Source organism: Heptranchias perlo, unplaced genomic scaffold, assembly GCF_035084215.1.
Source record: "Heptranchias perlo isolate sHepPer1 unplaced genomic scaffold, sHepPer1.hap1 HAP1_SCAFFOLD_44, whole genome shotgun sequence".
Taxonomy (NCBI): Eukaryota; Metazoa; Chordata; class Chondrichthyes; order Hexanchiformes; family Hexanchidae; genus Heptranchias; species Heptranchias perlo.
Window position 1 is genome coordinate 10,916,937 of NW_027139453.1, and position 21,289 is coordinate 10,938,225.

General features: G+C 46.3%; 1 long non-coding RNA gene across 10 annotated transcripts in view; it reads left to right on the forward strand.

Annotated features, from left to right (window-relative positions):
• The window catches only part of LOC137312940 (uncharacterized), a 117,359-nt gene that overhangs the window by 80,365 nt on the left and 15,705 nt on the right, over positions 1–21,289 (forward strand). For all 10 annotated transcript variants that reach the window (XR_010960949.1, XR_010960947.1, XR_010960942.1 and 7 more), the window contains 2 exons: positions 3,405–3,570; positions 15,766–15,930. This is a non-coding gene — a long non-coding RNA (uncharacterized lncRNA). The remainder of the gene's footprint in view (positions 1–3,404; positions 3,571–15,765; positions 15,931–21,289) is intronic.

Here is a 21,289-nt window from a genome sequence, read left to right on the forward strand (position 1 = left end):
GATAAAGTCGGTGGGTTGGGCCTGTTACGCGAGCACATGATGTGGACTGGCAGTGATACACCCCATGGTACACAAACCACACTCAGCACTGACCCGTGGGGCATCTGCCGGTGGAACACGGATCCATGCGAGAGGCAGAACCTTCTGAGGTGAACAGAGAGAGTTTTATCATAACAGGGCGGAGCAAAATAAAACACTGTCACTGTGTTTAATGCTTCGGAATGTGAGGCATGAGGAATATCAACCACTTCAGTCTGAACTGTTCACAAGTTAGAAAGAGCACGGGTTAGATACAGAGTGCAGCCCCCTCGACATTCTCCCATCAAACACTCCCCTGGCAGGCACAGCACAGGTTAGATACATAGTAAATCCCCCACCACACTGTCCCATCAAACACTCCCATGGCAGGCACAGCACAGTTTAGATACAGAGTAAATCCCCCACTGCACTGTCCCATCAAACACTCCCAGGGCAGGTACAACACGAGTTAGATACAGAGTATAACCCCCTCTACACTGTCCCATCAAACACTCCCAGGGCAGGTACAGCACAGGTTAGATACAGAGAAATCCCCCCTCTACACTGTCCCATTAAACACACACAGCACAGGTACAGCACGGATTAGATAGCGAGTGAAAACCCTTCCAGAGTGTCCCGTAAACTACTCCCAGTGGAGGTGCAGCACCGGTTAGATCCAGAGTAAAGGCCCCAAGACACTGTCCCATCAAAAACTCGCAGGACAGGTACAGCACGGATTAGATAGGGAGTGAAAGCCCCTCCAGAGTGTCCCTTTAAACACTCCCAAGGCAGGTACCGCACGCGTGAGATGGAGAGTTAAGCTCTCTCTTCTCTCTACCATTCTCTGTGTGTGGGTGTCAGTCGCACACCGGGTGAGATCTACCAACAGAGACTGGGATGAAGCCTGGGCCTTCTCCAGAGATCACTGCCTTCCCCCATTCTCAGTGATTCCAACGCCCTGTGATGCTGTGATCCTTGTTCTCTCTCTCTCTCTCTCTCTCACACACACACTCGACTCTCTCTCTCTCTGACCAGTCTCTATCACTCGCTCGGTCCCTGTCTCTCCCTCTCTTCGTCCGTCTCTACCCTGTTTCTCTTTCTGTCTGTTTCTCTCCCTCTCCATGTCCCTCTGTCGTTCTCTCACTCTCTCCGTGGTCATTCACTGTCTTCCCCTTTGACTATTTTTCTCTTTTTGTGTTCTCCTTATCTTCCTCTTGTCTCTGTCTCATCCTCTCTTCCTCTCTTCGCCGCTACCCTCTCTGTCTTTTTCTATTATCTCTGTTTCTCTCTTTCTCTCCTCTCTCTCTATCTCTGTCTCTCGTGCTCTCTCTGTACTCTCTCTGTCTCCTTCCACTCTCTCTCTATCTCCCTTCCACACCTTACTCTCCTCTTTCTCCGACTCTCTCTGTCTGTAACCTCTCTTTCTCATTCTACTCTGTCTTTCTCACGCCCTCTACTCTCTCTCTCTCTCTCTCCCTACCGCTCCTCTGTGAGATAAAAAATAATTGGCAATATATCTCGATGGGAAATGAAGAAACATTTTTTCACCGAGGTTTGTTATGGGATTGAGTGCAATACCTAAAAAATCGGTGAAACCACATTCCATATGCACTTGCAAAAGGCAATTGGACATGTCATTGAAGAGGAATAATTTGCAGGGTGATGGGGAAATCGCTGGGATGTAGGACTAAATTGGGCAGTTCTTTCAAACAGCTAGCACAGGCATGACGGGCCGAATGTAGGCTAACGTTCCAGAATTCCGTGGACTGCACAGCTCAGAAACAGGCCATTCACCCCACAAGGTCCATGCCGGTGCTTATGCTATAAAACACCCCTCGCCTATCCATCTTCCTCCAACACCATCAACATGTCCTTCTATTCCTCTGCCATCTCTTTGAAACATATAAAACAGAATATAAGATTCTGAGGGGGCTTGACAGGATAGATCCGGAGAGATTGTTTCCCCTGGCTGTCGAGTCTAGAACAAGAGGAAATAGTCTTCAGATAAGGGGTGGGCCATGTAAGACTGAGATGAGGAGGAATATATTCACTCAGAGGGATGTGAATCTTTGGAATTCTCCATCCAGAGGTCTGGGGATGCTCAGTCGTTGAGTATATTCAAGGCTGGAATTGATAGATTTTTGGCTTAGGGGAATCAAGGGATTTGTGGGTCGGGCGGGAAAGTCGAATTGAGGTAGAAGATCAGCCAAGATCTGATTGAATGGTGGAGCCGGATCGAAGGGCCGGATGGCCTTCTCCTGCTCCCATTTTTTATGTTCTTATGTTCTTTCTCCCTCATGTGTTTATCCAGATTCCCCTTAAATGCATCTGTGCGATTCTTCTCAACTACCCTTTGTGGTAGCGAGATTCACATTCTCACCAGTCTCTGGGTAAAGACGTTTTCACTGAATTCATTATTCGATTCAATTCGATTTATCAGTGACTATCTTATAATAATGACCCTTGGTTCTGGTCTCCCCTTCAAGTGGAAACATCTTCTCCAGATCTACCCGAACAAACACATCATTAATCTTGCAAACCTCTATCACGTCACTCCTCATTCTTCTCTTTTCGAGAGAAAAGAGCCTCAGCTTGTTCTCTCTTTCCTGACATGTGTAACCTCTCAGTTCCATGACATTGCTTCAGAAAACTGTCCAAGATGCATTCCAGAAATGTATTGCCTCCGTGTCCCAGTCAGTATGAAAAAAAAAATCTCCCTTCATAACTGCTTTGCCTCAGCTACAGGCTCCACCGATCTCCGTATTTCTGTGTAGGGTCAATACTTCCTGTTTGAACTATTTTTTTTAATTCATTGAAAGTTTTTTATGCCCCAGTTCATCTCAGTTGGTTGTGATCTCCAGTGTGATCGAGACGTCTCTGGGTTCAGGCTCTGCATAGCAACTTGATTCTCTGATCTGGGACTGACAGCACACCCAATTTTAATCAGGCACAGAATGATCCGGGACTGACAGCACATCCATTTCAAACAGGCACAGAGTGATCCGAGACTGACAGCACAGCCCTTTTAAACAGACACAGAAAGAACTAGGGACTGACAGCAAACCCATTTCAAACAGACACAGAATGATCAGGGAATGAAAGCACATCCGTTTGAAACAGACACGTAATTAGTGAGCATTTCAAATTCGGAGAAGGTGAGAACGGATTAACTAGATATTTGACATTGTATTTGACAAATTTGAGACAGCCTTGTTGAGACGTGACTATACAGGTCAATGGATTGTAACATATGCGGCATATATGGGTTTTCAGAAGGTATTTGATAACGTGGCTCACAGGAGGCGTCAGTCGTTTGGTTTAAGGACAAATGTAGCCGCCCGGATGGAAGGTCGATAATGTGTATTTTTCTCCATTGTTGTTCACAGACCGAACACTGCGATCACTGAGTTCTGGACAAAGTCTGCCGGTTACCAACTGATCCAGTTTAAGAAATTCTACCGGGACAGACCAGAACAGGCAGCTGAAGAAGGGGTGGACGGAGACAGTTCGTTGACAACAGACGAGAGGCATTCCAGTGGACAAGAACATCGGGTAAGTGGGAGGGGACAGGATGAGTTTGGATTATTGAAACATCACAAAACGAACAAGATATCAGATCTTAGAATCAGAGAAGGGAACAGAAGAGAAACAGACCAAACTGGAAAGAAATGGGTCAAACTGCAGTTATTGTGAATCTGAAACAATGAAAGGAAGAGGTGAAATACCCAGCGGATCGGTCAGTATCTGGACAAAGGACAGGGTGACGGTTCAGGTATAACTCTAGTGTGGACTGAAAACAAAGTGAAACAGTTTTAGTGGAACTGGGAAAAGGACAGAACGGAGGCGACAAACAGGAGTTAGAGGGAATTTCATGCTTTCACTGACCTGGAATCTATTTCAGGATATTGAGGAATTGAGAGATGACAAAAATTTCTGCGGAGTAAATGAGAGACATTTCAAGAACAAAAATGTTAAAATGGTTAAAATGCCTCAGTCCGAACATGGAAACGAATCAAACAAACAGTGGGGAGCGCGAAACCGAGGCCGTACCTGGTTTGTTCTCCCCCATTCATCACCGGGGGTTAATTCTGCCTTCAGCGGACTCACAATCCGGGCAGTGGAACTTGCGGTGGAGCGTCACTCCCCGGGAGAGAACTTTCGGAAATTGCATGCAATCAGCCCATAATATTCTGTCAATTACTTTTAATGGTATCGAAGTAAATGGAAGTGAAAATGTGACAGGCTGTGTAATGGACGGTCGATCTGACACCACCTGCTGAAGGTGGAAATCTAGGCCTCCGAGTCATAGAAACATAGAAAAGATGGGCAGGAGTAAGCCATTCGGCCCTTCGAGCCTGCTCCACCATTCAATATGATCATGGCTGATCGTCTATCTCAATACAATATTCCCGTTTGTCGAAGATTTAACAGTCCGCTTTTATGTTCCTTGCAAGTTCACTCTCATTCTCTATTTTCCCTCTTAATCAATCTCTTGACCCTTTTTTTGCTTCCTTCGAAACTGTTCCCAATCCTCTGGCTTGCTGCATTTTCTGGCAAAATGTTATGATTCCACTTTGCATCGCATCCTAGCCTTAACTTCTTCTGTTAGCCATGGTTGGGCCTTTTGTCCTTTTGTCTTTTTGTGCCAGAATGGAACGTATAACTGTTGCGATTCATGCATTCGTTCCTCAAATGTTAGACATTGCCTATTCACCGTCATGCCTTTTAATGAAGGTCTCAAATCTATCACAGCCAACTCACTCCTCATACCTTCGATTTAGTACCCTAGTTTCGGATTGCACTCCTTCACTTTCTATCTTAATGAAGAATTATATCATGTTCCGGTCACTCTCCTCTAAAGGACCCCGCACAACAATTTAATGAATTAACCGCTTTTCGATGCACCATACCCAATCTAGGATCGCCTGTTCCCGAATTGGCTGCTCAACATATTGGTTTGAAAAACCATCTCCTGCACACTCCAGGAAATAATGCTCCACAGTATTATTGCTAATTTGGTTTGGCCAGTATATATGCAGATGAAAGTCACCCATGATTAAGTGGGGATTGAGGGATATGGCGGAAAGATGTCTTCAGGTGATTGAGGGATGTGGGAGGTCGTTGTGGATAGAGGATTTTTTTTAATGTGGGAATTTGGGGTTGAGTGATACGGGGAAAAGGTGTATAGGTCGGGATTGAGGGATATGAAGATAATGTGGGTAGGTGGTGTTGACGGATATGGTGAGAGGGTGGGTAAGTGGTAATACTGGATAGAGTGAGAAGGTGGTTGGGTGTGTTTGAGTGATCTGTGGAGATGGTGCGTCGGTGAATTTGTGGGATACGGAGGGAAGGTAGTTTGGTGGGGATTGAGGGCATTGCTGAGAAGTTTGCGGAGGTGGGATTGAGGGATAGGAGGCCAAGGTGCGTATGTGTTGATTGAGGTATATGGGGATGTGGTTCGTTGGGATTGACTGACATGGTGAGAAGTTGGGTAGATGGGTTTGAGGGATTGGGACAACGTGAGTAGTTGGGGATTGAATGATATGGCGTGAAGGTGGTTATGAGGGATATGGTCGAAGGTTGGAAGGTGGGGTTGAGAGATTTGTTGAAAAACTGCGTCGGTGAGTTTAGGCATTTGGTGAGTCGATGGATATGTGCAGATTGAGGAATATTTGGAGAAGATGGGTAAGTATGAGTGAGGGACATGAAGAGAAAGCGGTTAGGTGGGGATTGAGGGATATGGTGCGAAGAAGTGTAGGTGGTGATTGAGAGATGTTTTGAGAATGCGGGTAGGTGGGTTTGAGTGTTATGGGGAGAAGGTGTGTAGATGTGAATTGAGGGATATGGGTAGGTGTGTCGGCCCGATTGAGTGATATGGTGAGAAGTTGGGTGGTTGTGGATTGAGGGATATGGTGAGAAGTTGATTAGGTGGAATTGAGGTATCAGGAGCTAATATGGGTTGGTGGGGATTGAAGGAATTGTTGTGAAGGACGGTAGGTGGGGATTGAGGGATCAGTGGGGAAGGTGGGTATGTGGGCATTGACGGATGAGATGAGAATGTGAGTAGGTGGGGTTGAGGGATATGTGTAGAAGGTGCTTCAGTGGGGATTTAGTGAAATGAAGGGATGGTGGGTAAGTGGGGGTTGTGGGATATTGTGAGAAGGTGGGTAGGTGGGGTTGAGGCATGTGGAGAGAAGGTGTGTAGGTGGGTAGGTGCGATTGTGGGATATGGCGAGAGGTTGGGTGGGTGAGGATTGTGGTCTTTGGGGATGTGGATAGGAGTGTCGGAGGAATCTGGTCTGAAGATGGCAGGTGTGGATTGAGGAATATGGGGAGAAGATAGGTAGGTGTGAGTGAGGGATATGAGGAGAAGGTGGTTAGTTTGGGATTGAAGGATATGGTGGGAATGTGTGTTGGTCGCGATTGAGGGGTCTTATGAGAATGTGGGTAGTTGGGGTTGAGTGTTATGGGGAGAAGGTGTGTAGTTCTGGTTTGAGGGATATGGGAGGTGTTTACGTGGTATTGAGAGATAAGGTGGGATGTTGTGTCCGTGGGATTGAGGAATAAGGTCATAATGTTGGTAGGTGGGGATTGAGGTATTTGGGGGTAAGATAGGTAGGTGGGGATTGAGGGACACGGGGGATGATGGGTAGTTTGGAGTTGAGGGATTTTGTATGAAGATGGGTAGGTGTAGTTGAGTGAAATGGGGAGATGGTGTGTCGGTGCGGTCGACCGATATGGTGAGGAGTTGGGTAAGTGTGATTGTGGGAAATGTTAATAAGGCGGGTAGGTTATGATTGAGAGATATTGTGAGATGGTGGTTAGGTGGGGTTGAGTGATCTTGGCAGAAGGTGGGTAGGAGGTAGTGAGAGATATGGAGGAGAAGTTGGTTAGCCGTTTGTGAGGTATATGTGGAGAATGTGTTTAAGTGGGGATTGATGGATATTGTGTGAATGTGTGTAGGTGGGGTTGAGTGATATGGGGAGTAATTCGGTCGGTGGGGTTGATGGATATGGTGAGAAGGTGGTAAGTTTAGTTGAGGGATATTGTGAGAAGGTTTGGGTGGTTGTGTTGAGTGATATGAGGAGCAGATCGGTAGTTGGGAGTCCCTCCCACTTTCCCTGTCCCCCTCCCTCTACCCCTCTCTCCATCTCTGTGTCTCACTCTTCTCGCTCTCTACTCGTGCTCTCCATCTACTCGCTCTCCAGACCCTCTCTCTCTCCCCCTCTCTCTCTCGGCCTCTCTTTCTCTGTCTGTCACACTCTCCTCACTCTCTGCACGCTCTCACGCTCGACTCCATGTCTCTCCCACTTCCTCTCTCTCTCTCTCTCTGCCTCTCTCTACGCTCCTTGTCTCATCCCCATCTATTACTCTTTGTCTTCCGCTTCTCTGTCTCCCCTGTTTCTCTCTCTTTCTTTATCTGTCTGTCTCTTTCTTTCTCCCTCACCACCACCATCTTTCTCTCTCTGTATTATTCAGACTCTCACAGTCTGTCCGCCTCTCTCTCTGTCAATCCCCCACCCCCCACATCCTCATAATCCCTCTCGGTGTCTCTCTGCGTCTCCACTGTGTCTCCATCATTCGTTCTTCACTCTTTCCCCTCACTCTCTCCCCCTACTCTCCAACTCTCTCCCTCTCCACGTCTACTCTCCACCTCTCTCAATCACGAACTCTCTCCCTTTCTCTATATCTCACCTTCAATTTCAAGCTTCCCCTTTACTCTTCCTCTTTGCCTCTGCCACTTTACTCTGTGCGACTGCACTCTGTGCGACTACAAACTCTGACCTAGCCCCATCTCTCTGTCTCTCTTTCTCCCGATCTCTCGCCCTCTGACCATCCCCGTCTCATCCTCTCTCTATCTGTCCCTCCCTCTGTCTCTCTCCCTATACTCTCTAACTCTGTCCCTTTCTCTCTCCCTCTGACTCTTTCCCTCTGGTTCTCTCTCTTTTCCGGTCACTTACCCACCACTCCCTTTATCTCTCCCTTTCTGTCCGAGTATATCTGCACCTACACTTCTATCTCTGTCTCTCATCGCTCTCTCTCTCTCTGTCTCCCTCAATCTACACTCTCTGATCCATCCCCGTCTCTCACTCTATGTCGATCTTGTTTCTCTGCCTCCCCTGTTTCTCTCTCTCTGTCTGTCTGTTTCTCCCCCTGTCTGAACCTTTCCTCTCCCTCACGCGTACAATTTATCTGTCTCGATTATGCTTACCCTTACAATCTGCCTGTCTCTCTGCCACTCTCAAAGTCGTCATTCTCCCTCTCTCTTTTTCTGTCTCCCGGTCTCTCTCCCTCTAATCTGTCTCTCTTTCTCCACTTTCCGTCTCAAATCCATTGAAGCAGCAACAAGTGGCTATTGTTCAGCTGCCAACAGCTCACAGGCATTTCCAAAACATCTTCTTCTGTCTCTATTTACTTATCGCTCCTCTCTTTCTCGATATACTGTTCCTCTAACTCTATCTCTTTCTCTGTCTGTCTCTGCCTGTCTCTCTCGTGTTCTCTCTCTCTCCCTCTACTCTCTCTTTCTCCCTTTACTCTCTCTCTTTCTCTTACCCCCTGCATACACTGTACAGCACAGAAACAAGCCATTCGTCCCGAAGAGTCCATGCCTTTGCTTATGCTGCAGATGATCCTCCTTTCACGCTTGTTCATCGAACCCAATCAACATATCCTTCTATTCCCTTTTCCTTCGTGTGTTTGTCTAGCTTAATCTTAACAGCATCTTTGCTCGTCGCCTCAACTCACTTGTGGTAGCGAGTTGCTCACACTAACCACTCCCTGGATAAAGGAGTTTCTCCTGAATTAATATTGGATTTATCAGTGACCAGCTTCGATTTATAACCCCGAGGTCTGCTCTCACTCGCGGGTGAAATCATCTTCTCTCCGTCTACCCTATGAAACCTGTCATTCAACTTAAAGACTTCTATCAGGTCACTCCTCAGTCTTTTCTTTTCAAGCTTGTTCTCCGTTTCGTGATAGTTATATCCTCCCCGTTCTGTGATATTGTTTCAGTAAACTGTCCGAAATGCACTATAACGCAGACAATGGGAAAATTGAAATCTCCGTTCATAACTGCTTTGCCTTAGCGACAGGCTCCTCTGATCTCCGTATTTCTATGGGGTCTCAATTCTTCCTGTTTGAAGTATTTGTTTCATTAATTGAAAGCTTTTCATGCCCCAGTTCCCCTCAGTGGGTTGTGATCCCCAGTGTGATCGAGCCGTCTACGGTTTCAGGCTCAGAACAGCAACTTGAGTCTGTGATCCAGGACTGACAGCACACCCCTTTAAAACAGACACAGGATGATCCTGGACTGACAGCACACCCCTTTAAAACAGACACAGGATAATCCTGGACTGGCAGCACACCACTTATAAACAGACGCAGAATGATCCGGGACTGACAGCACACCCCTTTAAAACAGGCACAGGATGATCCTGGATTGACAGCACACCCCTTTTAAACAGGCACGGAATGATCCAGGACTTACAGCACACCCCTTTTAAACAGACACAGAATGATCCGGGACTGACAGCACACCGCTTTTAAACAGACACAGAATGATCCGGGACTGACAGCACCAACATGAAAATGCTTCTCCGATGGTCTGTTCTGAGTGAATTTCCTTCCAAACTTTGCATTTATAATTCGCTCACAGTCTAAAATAAAGAGAGGAAACTGCGCCCTCAATAAAAAGAACGTTCGTGGTCCTTGCAGGGATGAAACCTGCGCCCTTTGTGGCATTAATATCACGCTCGAACCACCTGAGCTAAATGTCACTCTCTCTGTTTGTCTCCCCTGTGAATTTCATGTCTCCCTGACTTTTATTTTCTCTGTCTGGCCCTGTGTCGTTCCCTCTCCTTATCACCCTTATCTTTCTCTGTCTTCCCCTCTGTCTCTGTTTCTCTTTTGTGCTCACCTTCTCTCTCTCTTACCCTGTCTCATCCTGTCCTCTGCCTCTGCCTCTCTACTCTCTCTCTCTCTTTCTCACCGAATTCTCTCTATGTCTCTCTCTCTCTCCTGCTCTCTCTCTCACTATACTCGTTCTGTCTCTGTCTACACTCTCTCTCTTTCTTCAGCCCAATGTTGTCTCACTCTATATTTCTCCTCTCTGTGATAATAAAATAATTGTCAAAAGACCTCGGGGAAATTTGAACACATTTTTTCACTGACGTGTGTTATGATTTGGAATGCATTTCCTGAAAGAGCGGTGGAACCACATTCCACAGGCACTTTCAAAAGGCAAGTGGGCATATCATTGAAGAGGACTAATTTGCAGGGTTATGGGGCAAAATCTGGGGTGCAGGACTAAATTGGGGAGTTCTTTCAAAGAACCAGCACAGTCATGATGGGCCCAATGTATGCTAAGATTCCAGAAATACTTGAACTGTACAGCTGAGAAACAGGCCATTCGGCACAATAGATACATGCCGGGGTTTATGTTCCACACGAGCCTCCCACCACCCTTCTTCATCTAACCCCATCAACATATCCTATTCCTTTCTCATCTCATAGAAACATATAGTATTCTGAGGGGACTTGACAGGATTGATGGACTTGACAGGATAGATGCACTGACTGGCGAATCTGGAACAATGGGGAATAGTCATTCACCATTCCCCAGATAAGGGGTCGGCCATTTCAGACCGAGATGAGCACACTCGGTTTAACATCTCATCCAAATGACGACACTTCACACAGTTCAGCCCTCCCTCAGTACTGACCTTCCAAAACTGCAGCGCTCTCTCAGTAGTGACCTTCCGACAGTGCAGCACTCCCTCAGTACTGACCATCCGACAGTGCAGCACTCCCTCAGTACTGAGCCTCCGACAGTGCAGCGCTCTCTCAGTACTGACCCTCCGAAAGTGCAACACTCCCTCAATACTGACCCTCCGACCGTGCGGCGCTTCCTCAGTACTGCTCCTCTGACAATGCAGCATTAACTCAGTACTGACCCTCTGAGCGTGCAGCGCTCCCACAGTACTGGCACAGGAAATTGTCGGCCTGGATTAAGATGCTCAAGTCTCTGGTGTGTGTGGGGTCCGAGAGAACGACCTTCTGACTCTGAGGACAGACGCTACCTCCTGAGCCCCGGCTCATAATGACGATGTCAGGTTATTGCTTGACGAGTCTGTGGGACAGATCTCCCAACTTTGGCACAAGTTCACAGTCGTTAGTGAGAAGGACTTTGCAGGTCCGTCTGGGCTCGGTGCGCCTGTCTGATACCAAGGCCATATTTCAGAGGGCAGTTAAGTCAACCAGGTTAGTGTGGGAGTTGATTCAGAGTTTGAAGGGAAGTTTGAGTATCAGGAACAAAATAGCTCTTTATACCCCTTCAGAAACTGGAATACTCCTAGGAGTGATTCTCAATCTCCAAACTCACCTTAATGAAAGGAGTATATTCTGAACTCTTGAGAAGGTGGGTAGTTGGGAATGATGGATAAGAGGAGAAGGTTGGTAGGTGAGAGTGAGCAATACGGGGAGAAGATGGATTGGTGAGATTAAGGAATATGTGTCGAAAGTGGGTAGGTTGGAATTAGGGATGTGGGGAGAAGGTTTGCTAGTTGGGGATTGAGGGATATGGTTGGAAGGTGGGAAGCTGGGTCGGTAGGGATTGAAGGATATGTTGAGACGGTGGTAGGTCGGGATCAGCGATTGGGAGAGAAGGCTTGCAGTTGGGGATTAAGGGATATGGGGGGGGGGGGGCGGGTAGGTGGGGCTTAGTGATATGGGGAGAAGGTGGGCAGTTGTGGATTGAGGGATATCGTGAGAAGGTGCATTTTAAGTAGCGTCATAAAGGAGGAGAGTGAATCAGAGGCAGGAAATTCCAGAGTTTAGGGACCATTCAGCTGAAGGCACGGCCACCAATGGTGCACTGCAGGAATTCGGGCATGCGCGAGAGGCCAGAATGGGAGGAACGTAGATACCTCAGTGGGGGAGGATGGGGTTGTAGTCTTGGGGGAGGTTACAGAGATGGCCGTGGAAGGATTTGAACACAACGATGAGAATTTTAAAATCGAGGCTTTGCCGGACCGGGAGCCAATGCGAACACAGGGGGTGATGATTGAACAGGAATTTTTGCGAATTAGGTTACGGGCAGCTGATTTTTGGATGAGCTGAAGTTAATGAAGGGTGGAAGATGGGAGTTTGGCCAGAAGAGCATAGGAATAGTCCAGTCTCGAGTTAACAAAGGCACGGACAAGGGTGTCAGCAATAGGTGAGAAGAGGCGGGAGCGGAGACGGTCGAGATACATAGATGGAAGTAGGCGGACTTGGTGATGGAAAGAATATGTGGTCCGAGTTTCAGCTCAGGTTCAAATCAGACGTCGAGGGTTGTGAATGGTCTGTTTCTGCACCAGACGTTCGCCAGGGAGAGGGATGCAGTCGGTGGGTTGGGCCTTTTTCGCGAGCACATGATGTTGACTGGCAGTGATAGACCCCATGGTACAATAACCACACTCAGCACTGACCCGTGGGGCATCTCCCGGTGGAACACGGATCCATGCGAGAGGCAGAACCTTCTGAGGTGAACAGAGAGAGTTTTATAATAACAGGGCGGAGCAAAATAAAACACTGTCACAGTGTTTAATGCTTCGGAATGTGAGGCATGAGGAATATCAACCACTTCAGTCTGAACTGTTCACACGTTAGAAAGAGCACGGGTTAGATAACGAGTGCAGCCCCCTCGACACTGTCCAATCAACCACTACCCTGGCAGGCACAGCACAGGTTAGATACAGAGTAAATCCCCCACCACACTGTCCCATCAAACGCTCCCAGGGCAGGTACAGCACGAGTTAGATACAGAGTATAATCCCCTCTACACTCTCCCATCATACACCCCCAGGGCAGGTACAGCACAGGTTAGATACAGAGAAACGCCCCCCCCTCGACACTGTCCCATTAAACACACCCAGGATAGGTACAGCACGGATTAGATACGGAGTGAAAACCCTTCCAGAGTGTCCCGTCAAGAACTCCCAGTGCAGGTGCAGCACCGGTTAGATACAGAGTAAAGGCCCCAAGACACTGTACCATCAAAAACTCGCAGGACAGGTACAGCACGGATTAGATATGGAGTGAAAGCCCCTCCAGAGTGTCCCGTTAAACCCTCCCAAGACAGGTACCGCACGCGTGAGATGGAAAGTTAAGCTCCCTCTACACTATCCCATCAAACACTCTCAGGGCAGGAACAACAGAGTTTAGATACAGAGTAAAGCTCCCTCTTCTCTCTCCCATTCTCTCTGTGTGGGTGTCAGTCGCACACCGGGTGAGATCTGCCATCAGAGACTGGGATGAAGCCTGGGCCTTCTCCAGAGATCACTGCCTTCCCCCATTCTCAGTGATTCCAACGCCCTGTGATGCTGTGATCCTTGTTGTCTCTCTCTCTCTCTCGCTCTCACACTCGACTCCCTCTCTCTCTGACCAATCTCTATCACTCGCTCTGTCCCTGTCTCTCCCTCTCTCCGTCCGTCTCTCCCTGTTTCTCTTTCTGTCTGTTTCTCTCCCTCTCTCTGTCCCTCTGTCGTTCTCTGTCACTCTCTCCGTGGTCTTTCACTGTCGTCCCCTTTGACTCTCTTTCTCATTTTGTGTTCTCCTTATCTTCCGCTTGTCTCTGTCTCATCCTCTCTTCTTATCTACCCTTCTACCCTCTCTGTCTTCTTCTATTCTCTCTGTTTCTCTCTTTCTCACCCTACTCTCTCTCTCTATATCTGTCTCTCGTGATCTCTCTGTACTCTTTCTGTCTCCTTCCAACCTCTCTCTATCTCTCTTCCTCACCTTACTCTCCTCTTTCTCCTACTCTCTGTCTGTACCCTCTCTATCTCCTTCTACTCTGTCTTTCTCACGCCCTCTACTCTCTCTCTCTCTCTCTCTCTCTCTCCCCACCGCTCCTCTGTGAGATAAAAAATAATTGGCAATACATCTCAATGGGAAATGAAGAAACATTTTTTCACCGAGGTTTGTTATGAGATGGAGTGCAATACCTAAAAGAACGGTGAAACCACATTCCATAGGCACTTTCAAAAGGCAATTGGACATGTCATTGAAGAGGAATAATTTGCAGGGTGATGGGGAAATCGCTGGGGTGTAGGACTAAATTGGGCAGTTCTTTCAAAAAGCTAGCGCGGGCATGACGGGCCGAATATAGGCTAAGGTTCCAGAATTATGTGGACTGCACAGCTCAGAAACAGACCATTCACCCCACAAGGTCCATGCCGGTGTTTATTCTATAAAACACCCCACGCCTATCCATCTTCATCTAACACCATCAACATGTCCATCTATTCCTCTGACATCTCTTTGAAACATATAAAATAGAATATAAGATTCTGAGGGGGCTTGACAGGATAGATCCGGAGAGATTGTTCCCCTGGCTGTCGAGTCTAGAAAAAGAAGAAATTGTCTTCAGATAAGGGGTGGGCCATGTAAGACTGAGATGAGGAGGAATTTATTCACTCAGAGGGATGTGAATCTTTGGAATTCTCCACCCAGAGGTCTGGGGATGCTCAGTCGTTGAGTATATTCAAGGCTGGAATTGATAGAATTTTGGGCTCTCGGTGAATCAAGCGATTTGTGGGTCGGGCGGGAAAGTGGAGTTGAGGTAGAAGATCAAGCATGATCTGATTGAATGGTGGACCAGGATCGAGGGACCGGATGGCCTACTCCTGCTCCCATTTTTTATGTTCATATGTTCTTTCTCTCTCATGTGTTTATCCATATTCCCCTTAAATGCATCTGTGCGATTCTTCTCAACTACCCTTTGTGGTAGCGAGTTTCACATTCTCACCAGTCTCTGGGTAAAGACGTTTTCACTGAATTCATTTTTCGATTCAATTCGATTAATCAGTGACTATCTTATAATAATGACCCTTGGTTCTGGTCTCCCCTTCAAGTGGAAACATCTTCTCCAGATCGACCCTAACAAACACACCATTAATCTTAAAAACCTCTGTCACGTCACTCCTCAGTCTTCTCTTTTTGAGAGAAAAGAGCCCCAGCTTGTTCTCTCCTTCCTGACATGTGTAACCTCTCAGTTCCATGATATTGTTTCAGAGAACTGTCCAAGATGCATTCTAGAAATGTATTGCCAACGTGTCCCAGTCGATGTGAAAAGTAAAATCTCCCTTCATAACTGCTTTGCCTTCGCTACGGGCTCCTCTGATCTCCGTATTTCTGTATTGGGTCAATACTTCCTGTTTGAAGTACTTTTTTCATTAATTGAAAGCTTTTTATGCCCCAGTTTATCTCAGTTGGCTGTGATCTCCAGTGTGATCGAGCCGTCTATGGGTTCAGGCTCTGCACAGCAACTTGATTCTCTGATCTGGGACTGACAGCACACCCATTTTAATCAGGCACAGAATGATCCGGGACTGACAGCACACCCATTTCAAACAGGCACAGAATGATCCGGGACTGACAGCACAGCCCTTTTAAACAGACACAGAATGATCAGGGACAGAAAGCACATCCCTTTTAAACAGACACGTAATTGGTGAGCATTTCAAATTCGTCGAAGGTGAGAACGGATTAACTGTAGACATTTGACATTGTATTTGACAAATTTGAGACAGCCTTGTTGAGACGTGACTATATAGGTCAATGTATTGTAACACATGCGGCATATATGGGTTTTCAGAAGGAATTTGATAACGTGGCTCACAGGAGGCGTCAGCCGTTTGGTGTAAGAGCAAATATAGCCACCCGGATGGAATGTCGATAATGTGTATTTTTCTCCATTGTTGTTCACAGACCGAACACTGCGATCACTGAGTTCTGGACAAAGTCTGACGGTTACCAACTGATCCAGTTGACGAAATTCTACCGGGACAGACTAGAACCGGCAGTTGAAGAAGGGGTGGACGGATCAGTTCGTTGACAACATACGAGAGGCATTTCAGTGGACAAGAACATCGGGTAAGTGGGAGGGGAACAGGATGAGTTTGGATTATTTAAACATCACAAAACCAACAAGAAATCAGATCTTAGAATCAGAGAAGGTAACAGAAGAGAAACAGACCAAACTGGAAAAAAATGGGTCAAACTGCAATTATTGTGAATCTGAAACAATGAAAGGAAGAGGTGAAAATACCCAGCGGATCGGTCAGTATCTGGACAAAGGACAGGGTGACGATTCAGGTATAACTCTAGTGTGGACTGAAAACAAAGTGAAACAGTTTTAGTGGAACTGGGAAAAGGACAGAACGGAGGCGACAAACAGGAGTTAGAGGAAATTTCATGCGTTGACTGACCTGGAATCTATTGCAGGATATTGAGGAATTGAGAAATGACAAAAATTTCTGCGGAGTAAATAAGAGACATTTCAAGAACAAAAATATTAAAATGGTTAAAATGTCTAAGACCGAACACGGAAACTAATCAAACAAATAGTGGAGAGCGCGAAACCGAGGCCGTGCCTGGTTTTGTTCTCCACCATTCATCACCGGGGGTTAATTCGACCTTCAGCGGACTCACAATCCGGGCAGTGGAACTTGCGGTGGAGCGTCACTCCCCGGCAGAGCACTTTAGGAAATTGCATGCAATCAGCCCATAATATTCTGTCAATTACTTTTAATGGTATAGAAGTAAATGGAAGTGAAAAAGTGACAGGGTGTGTAATGGACGGTCGATCTGACACCACCTGCTGAAGGTGGAAATCTAGTCCACCGAGTCATAGAAACATGGAAAAGATGAGCAGGAGTCGGCCATTCGGCCCTTCGAGCCTGCTCCACCATTCAATATGATCATGGCTGACCGTCTATCTCAATACAATATTCCCGTTTGTCAAAGATTTAACAGTCCGCTTTTATGTTCCTTGCAAGTTCACTCTCATTCTCTATTTTCCCTCTTAATCAATCTCTTGACCCTTTTTTGCTCCGTTCTGAACTGTTCCCAATCCTCTGGCTTGCTGCATTTTCTGGCAAAATGTTATGATTCCACTTTGCATCGCATCCTAGCCTTAACTTCTTCTGTTAGCCATGGTTGGGCCTCTTGTCCTTTTGTCTTTTTGTGCCAGAATGGAACATATAACTGTTGCAATTCATGCATTCGTTCCTCAAATGTTAGACATTGCCTATTCACCGTCATGCCTTTTAATGAAGGTCTCAAATCTATCATAGCCAACCCACTCCTCATACCTTCGATTTAGTACCCTAGTTTCGGATTGCACTCCTTCACTTTCGATCTTAATGAAGAATTGTATCATGTTACGGTCACTCTCCTCTAAAGGACCCCGCACAACAATTTAATTAATTAACCCCTTCTCAATGCACCATACCCAATCTAGAATAGCCTGTTCCCGAATTGGCTTCTCAACATATTGGTTTCAAAAACCATCTCGTGCACACTCCAGGAAATAATGCTCCACAGTATTATTGCTAATTTGGTTTGGCCAGTATATATGCAGATGAAAGTCACCCATGATTAAGTGGGGATTGAGGGATATGGCGGAAAGATGTGTACAGGTGATTGAGGGATGTGGTAGGTAGTTGTGGATAGAGGTTATTTTTTAATGTTGGTAGTTGGGGTTGTGTGATACGGGGAGAAGTTGTACAGGTCGGGATTGAGGGCTATGAGGATAATGTGGGTAGGTGGTGTTGACGGATATGGTGAGAGGGTGGGTAAGTGGTAATAATGGATATAGTGAGAAGGCGGTTTGGTGTGTTTGAGTGATCTGTGGAGATGGTGCGTCGATGAGTTTGTGGGATACTGAGGGCAGGTAGTTACCTGGGGATTGTGGGCAATGCTGAGAAGTTGCGGAGGTGGGATTGAGAGATATGAGGCGAAGGTGCGGAGGTGTTGATTGAGGTATATTGTGATGTGGTTAGTTGGGATTGACTGACATGATGAGAAGTTGGGTAGATGGTTTTGAGGGATTGGGACAACGTGAGTAGTTGGGGATTGAATTATATGGCGTGAAGGTGGTTAGGAGGGATATGGGTCGAAGCTTGGAAGGTGGGGTTTAGAGATTTGTTGAAAAGGTGCGTAGGTGAGTTTAGTCATTTGGTGAGTCGATGGATATGTGCAGATTGAGGAATATTTGGAGAAGATGGGTAAGCATGAGTGAGGGACATTATTGAGAAGGCGGTTAGGTGGGGATTGAGCGTTATGGTGCACAGAAGTTTCGGTGGTGATTGAGAGATGTTTTGAGAATGTGGGTAGGTGGGGTTGAGTGTTATTGGGAGAAGGTGTGTAGCTGTGAATTGAGGGATATGGGTAGGTGTGTCGTCCCGATTGAGGGATATGGTGAGAAGTTGGGTGGTTGTGGATTGAGGGATATGGTGAGAAGTTGATTAGTGGGATTGAGGTATAAGGAGCTAATAAGGGTTGGTGGGGATTGAAGGAATTGTTGTGAAGGTCGGTAGTTGGGGATTGAGGGATAAGTGGGGAAGGTGGGTCGGTGTGGATTGACGGATGAGATGAGAATGTGAGTAGGTGGGGTTGATGGATATGTGTAGAAGGTGCTTAAGTAGGGATTTAGTGAAATGATGGGATGGTGGGTGGTGGGGATTGTGGGATATTGTGAGAAGGTGGGTAGGTGGGGTTGAGGCATGTGGAGAGAAGGTGTGTAGGTGGGTAGGTGCGATTGAGGGATATGGCGAGAGGTTGGGTGGGTGAGGATTGTGGTCTTTGGGGATGTGGATAGGAGTGTCGGATGAATCTGGTCTGAAGATGGTAGGTGTGGATTGAGTAATATTGGGAGAAGATAGGTAGGTGTGAGTGAGGTATATGAGGAGAAGCTGGTTAGTTTGGGTTTGAGGGATATGGTGGGAATGTGTGTTGGTTGGGATTGAGGGGTCTTATGAGAATGTGAGTAGGTAGGGTTGAGTGTTATGGGGAGAAGTTGTGTAGCTCTGGTTTGAGGGATATGCGAGGTGTTTAGGTGGTATTGAGTTGGCCATTTCGCCCTTTTAGACTGTTACGCCATTCAATGGGATCATGGCGGATCTCTGACCGAACTTCATTTACCCGCCTTAATCCCATAGTCCCTGAACACATGGTTAACAAAAATCTATCTATAAAATTAACAACTGAGCTAACATCAACTTCCGTTTGCAGAAGAGAGTTCAAACATCTACCACCCTTTAAGAACATAAGAACATAAGAAATTGGAGCAGGAGTAGGCCAATCGGCCCCTCGAGCCTGCTCCGCAATTCAATAAGATCATGGCTGATCTGATCCCAACCACAAATCTAAAGAGCACAAGAAGTCGGAGCAGGACCCGGCCACATAGCCCCTGGGCCCTCTCCGCCACCCACAGGGCATTGACCGATCCGAACTCAGCTTCATGTCCAATTTCCTGCCCGCTCCCCATAACCCCTAATTCCCTTTACTTCTAGGAAACTGTCTATTTCTGTTTTAAATTTATCTAATGATGTAGCTTCCACAGCTTCCTGGGGCAGCAAATTCCACAGACCTACCACCCTCTGAGTGAAGAAGTTGCTCCTCATCTCAGTTTTGAAAGAGCAGCCCCTTATTCTAAGATTATGCCCCCTAGTTCTAGTTTCACCCATCTTTGGGAACATCCTTACTGCATCCACCCGATCAAGACCCTTCACAATCTTATATGTTTCAATAAGATCGCCTCTCATTCTTCTGAACTCCAATGAGTAGAGTCCCAATCTACTCAACCTCTCCTCATATGTCCGCCCCCTCATCCCCGGGATTAACCGAGTGAACCTTCTTTGTACTGCCTCGAGAGCAAGTATGTCTTTTCTTAAGTATGGAGACCAAAACTGTATGCAGTATTCCAGGTGCGGTCTCACCAATACCTTATATAACTGCAGCAATACCTCCTTGTTTTTATATTCTATCCCCCTAGCAATAAAAGCCAACATTCCGTTGGCTTTCTTGATCACCTGCTGCACCTGCATACCAACTTTTTGATTTTCTTGCACTAGGACCCCCAGATCCCTTTGTACTGCAGTACTTTCCAGTCTCTCGCCATTAAGAAAATAACTTGCTCTCTGATTTTTCCTGCCAAAGTGCATAACCTCACATTTTCCAATATTATATTGCATCTGCCAAATCTCCGCCCACTCAACCAGCCTGTCTATATCCCCTTGCAGGTTTTTTATGTCCTCCTCACTCTCTACTTTCCCTCCCATCTTTGTATCATCTGCAAATTTTGATATGTTGCACTCGGTCCCCTCCTCCAAATCGTTAATATAGATTGTAAACAGTTGGGGACCCAGCACCGACCCCTGTGGAACACCACTGGTTACTGGTTGCCAGTCCGAAAATGAACCATTTATCCCAACTCTCTGCTTCCTGTTCGATAACCAATCCTCCACCCATGCCAGAATATTACCCCCAATCCCGTGATTTTTTATCTTAAGTAATAATCTTTTATGTGGCACCTTGTCGAATGCCTTTGCGGGTAGAAATGTTTCATAACTTCACTCCTCGAAGTTCTGGCTCTAATTTTTAGGCGATGTCTCCTGGTCCTCGATTCCCCAACCAGCGGATATAGTTTCTCTCTATCTACCCTATCAGTTCCCCTTAATATCTTGAAAAATTAAAACAAATCACCCCTTAATCTTCTAAATTCCAGAGAATGCATCCCTAGTTTGTGTAATCTCTCTTCAAAATTTAACCCTTGATGTCCAGGTAGCATTCTAGTAAATAAAGACAAACAGAGTTTTAACAGCTCGGTAAGTTTTAATGACTGCCAAACAAGTAAAGATTATCTTTTAAAAACGAGGGCTCTCATATCACTACTTATTTTATTAGTTTTTGGTTATTGAAGAAGAATTAAAATTACAATATTATTTTTTAAACTTTTCCCTTCTGTCTCTTTAACTTAATTCAATTATTTCATTGGTTTTTGATTTTTTAAATTTACAATGCCATACAGAATGCCAACTTGAAAGGAATGAATTCTGCTTGATTGTTTGAGCAATGCAGCCTGATTCTGTGGGCGGGACTTCTCGTCCTCACGAATTTTGTGGGCGTGTCTTCTCCTCACACATATTTCCAGCTGCGCAGCAAATCACGCTGCTCAGAGGCTGGGTTGATGATGCAAAATTTTTGTGAAGTTCGAAATCAAGGAATTCATCGCCACAGAGCCTACAGTCAGTATTTTTGTTAATTTAATTCGCAAGAGCTGCAGTGAGTGTTGCCTCGCCGCTCGCAGCGATTTCTGGCCCAATGTCTCCTGCCGCTCTGCCAATTTCCTAACCAGGTCAATCATTTCCCCTCAATTCCATCAGCTTCAACTTTAGCTAACAGTCTCTTCTGAGGGACTTTATCGAATGCCTTTTGGAAGTCCATATGA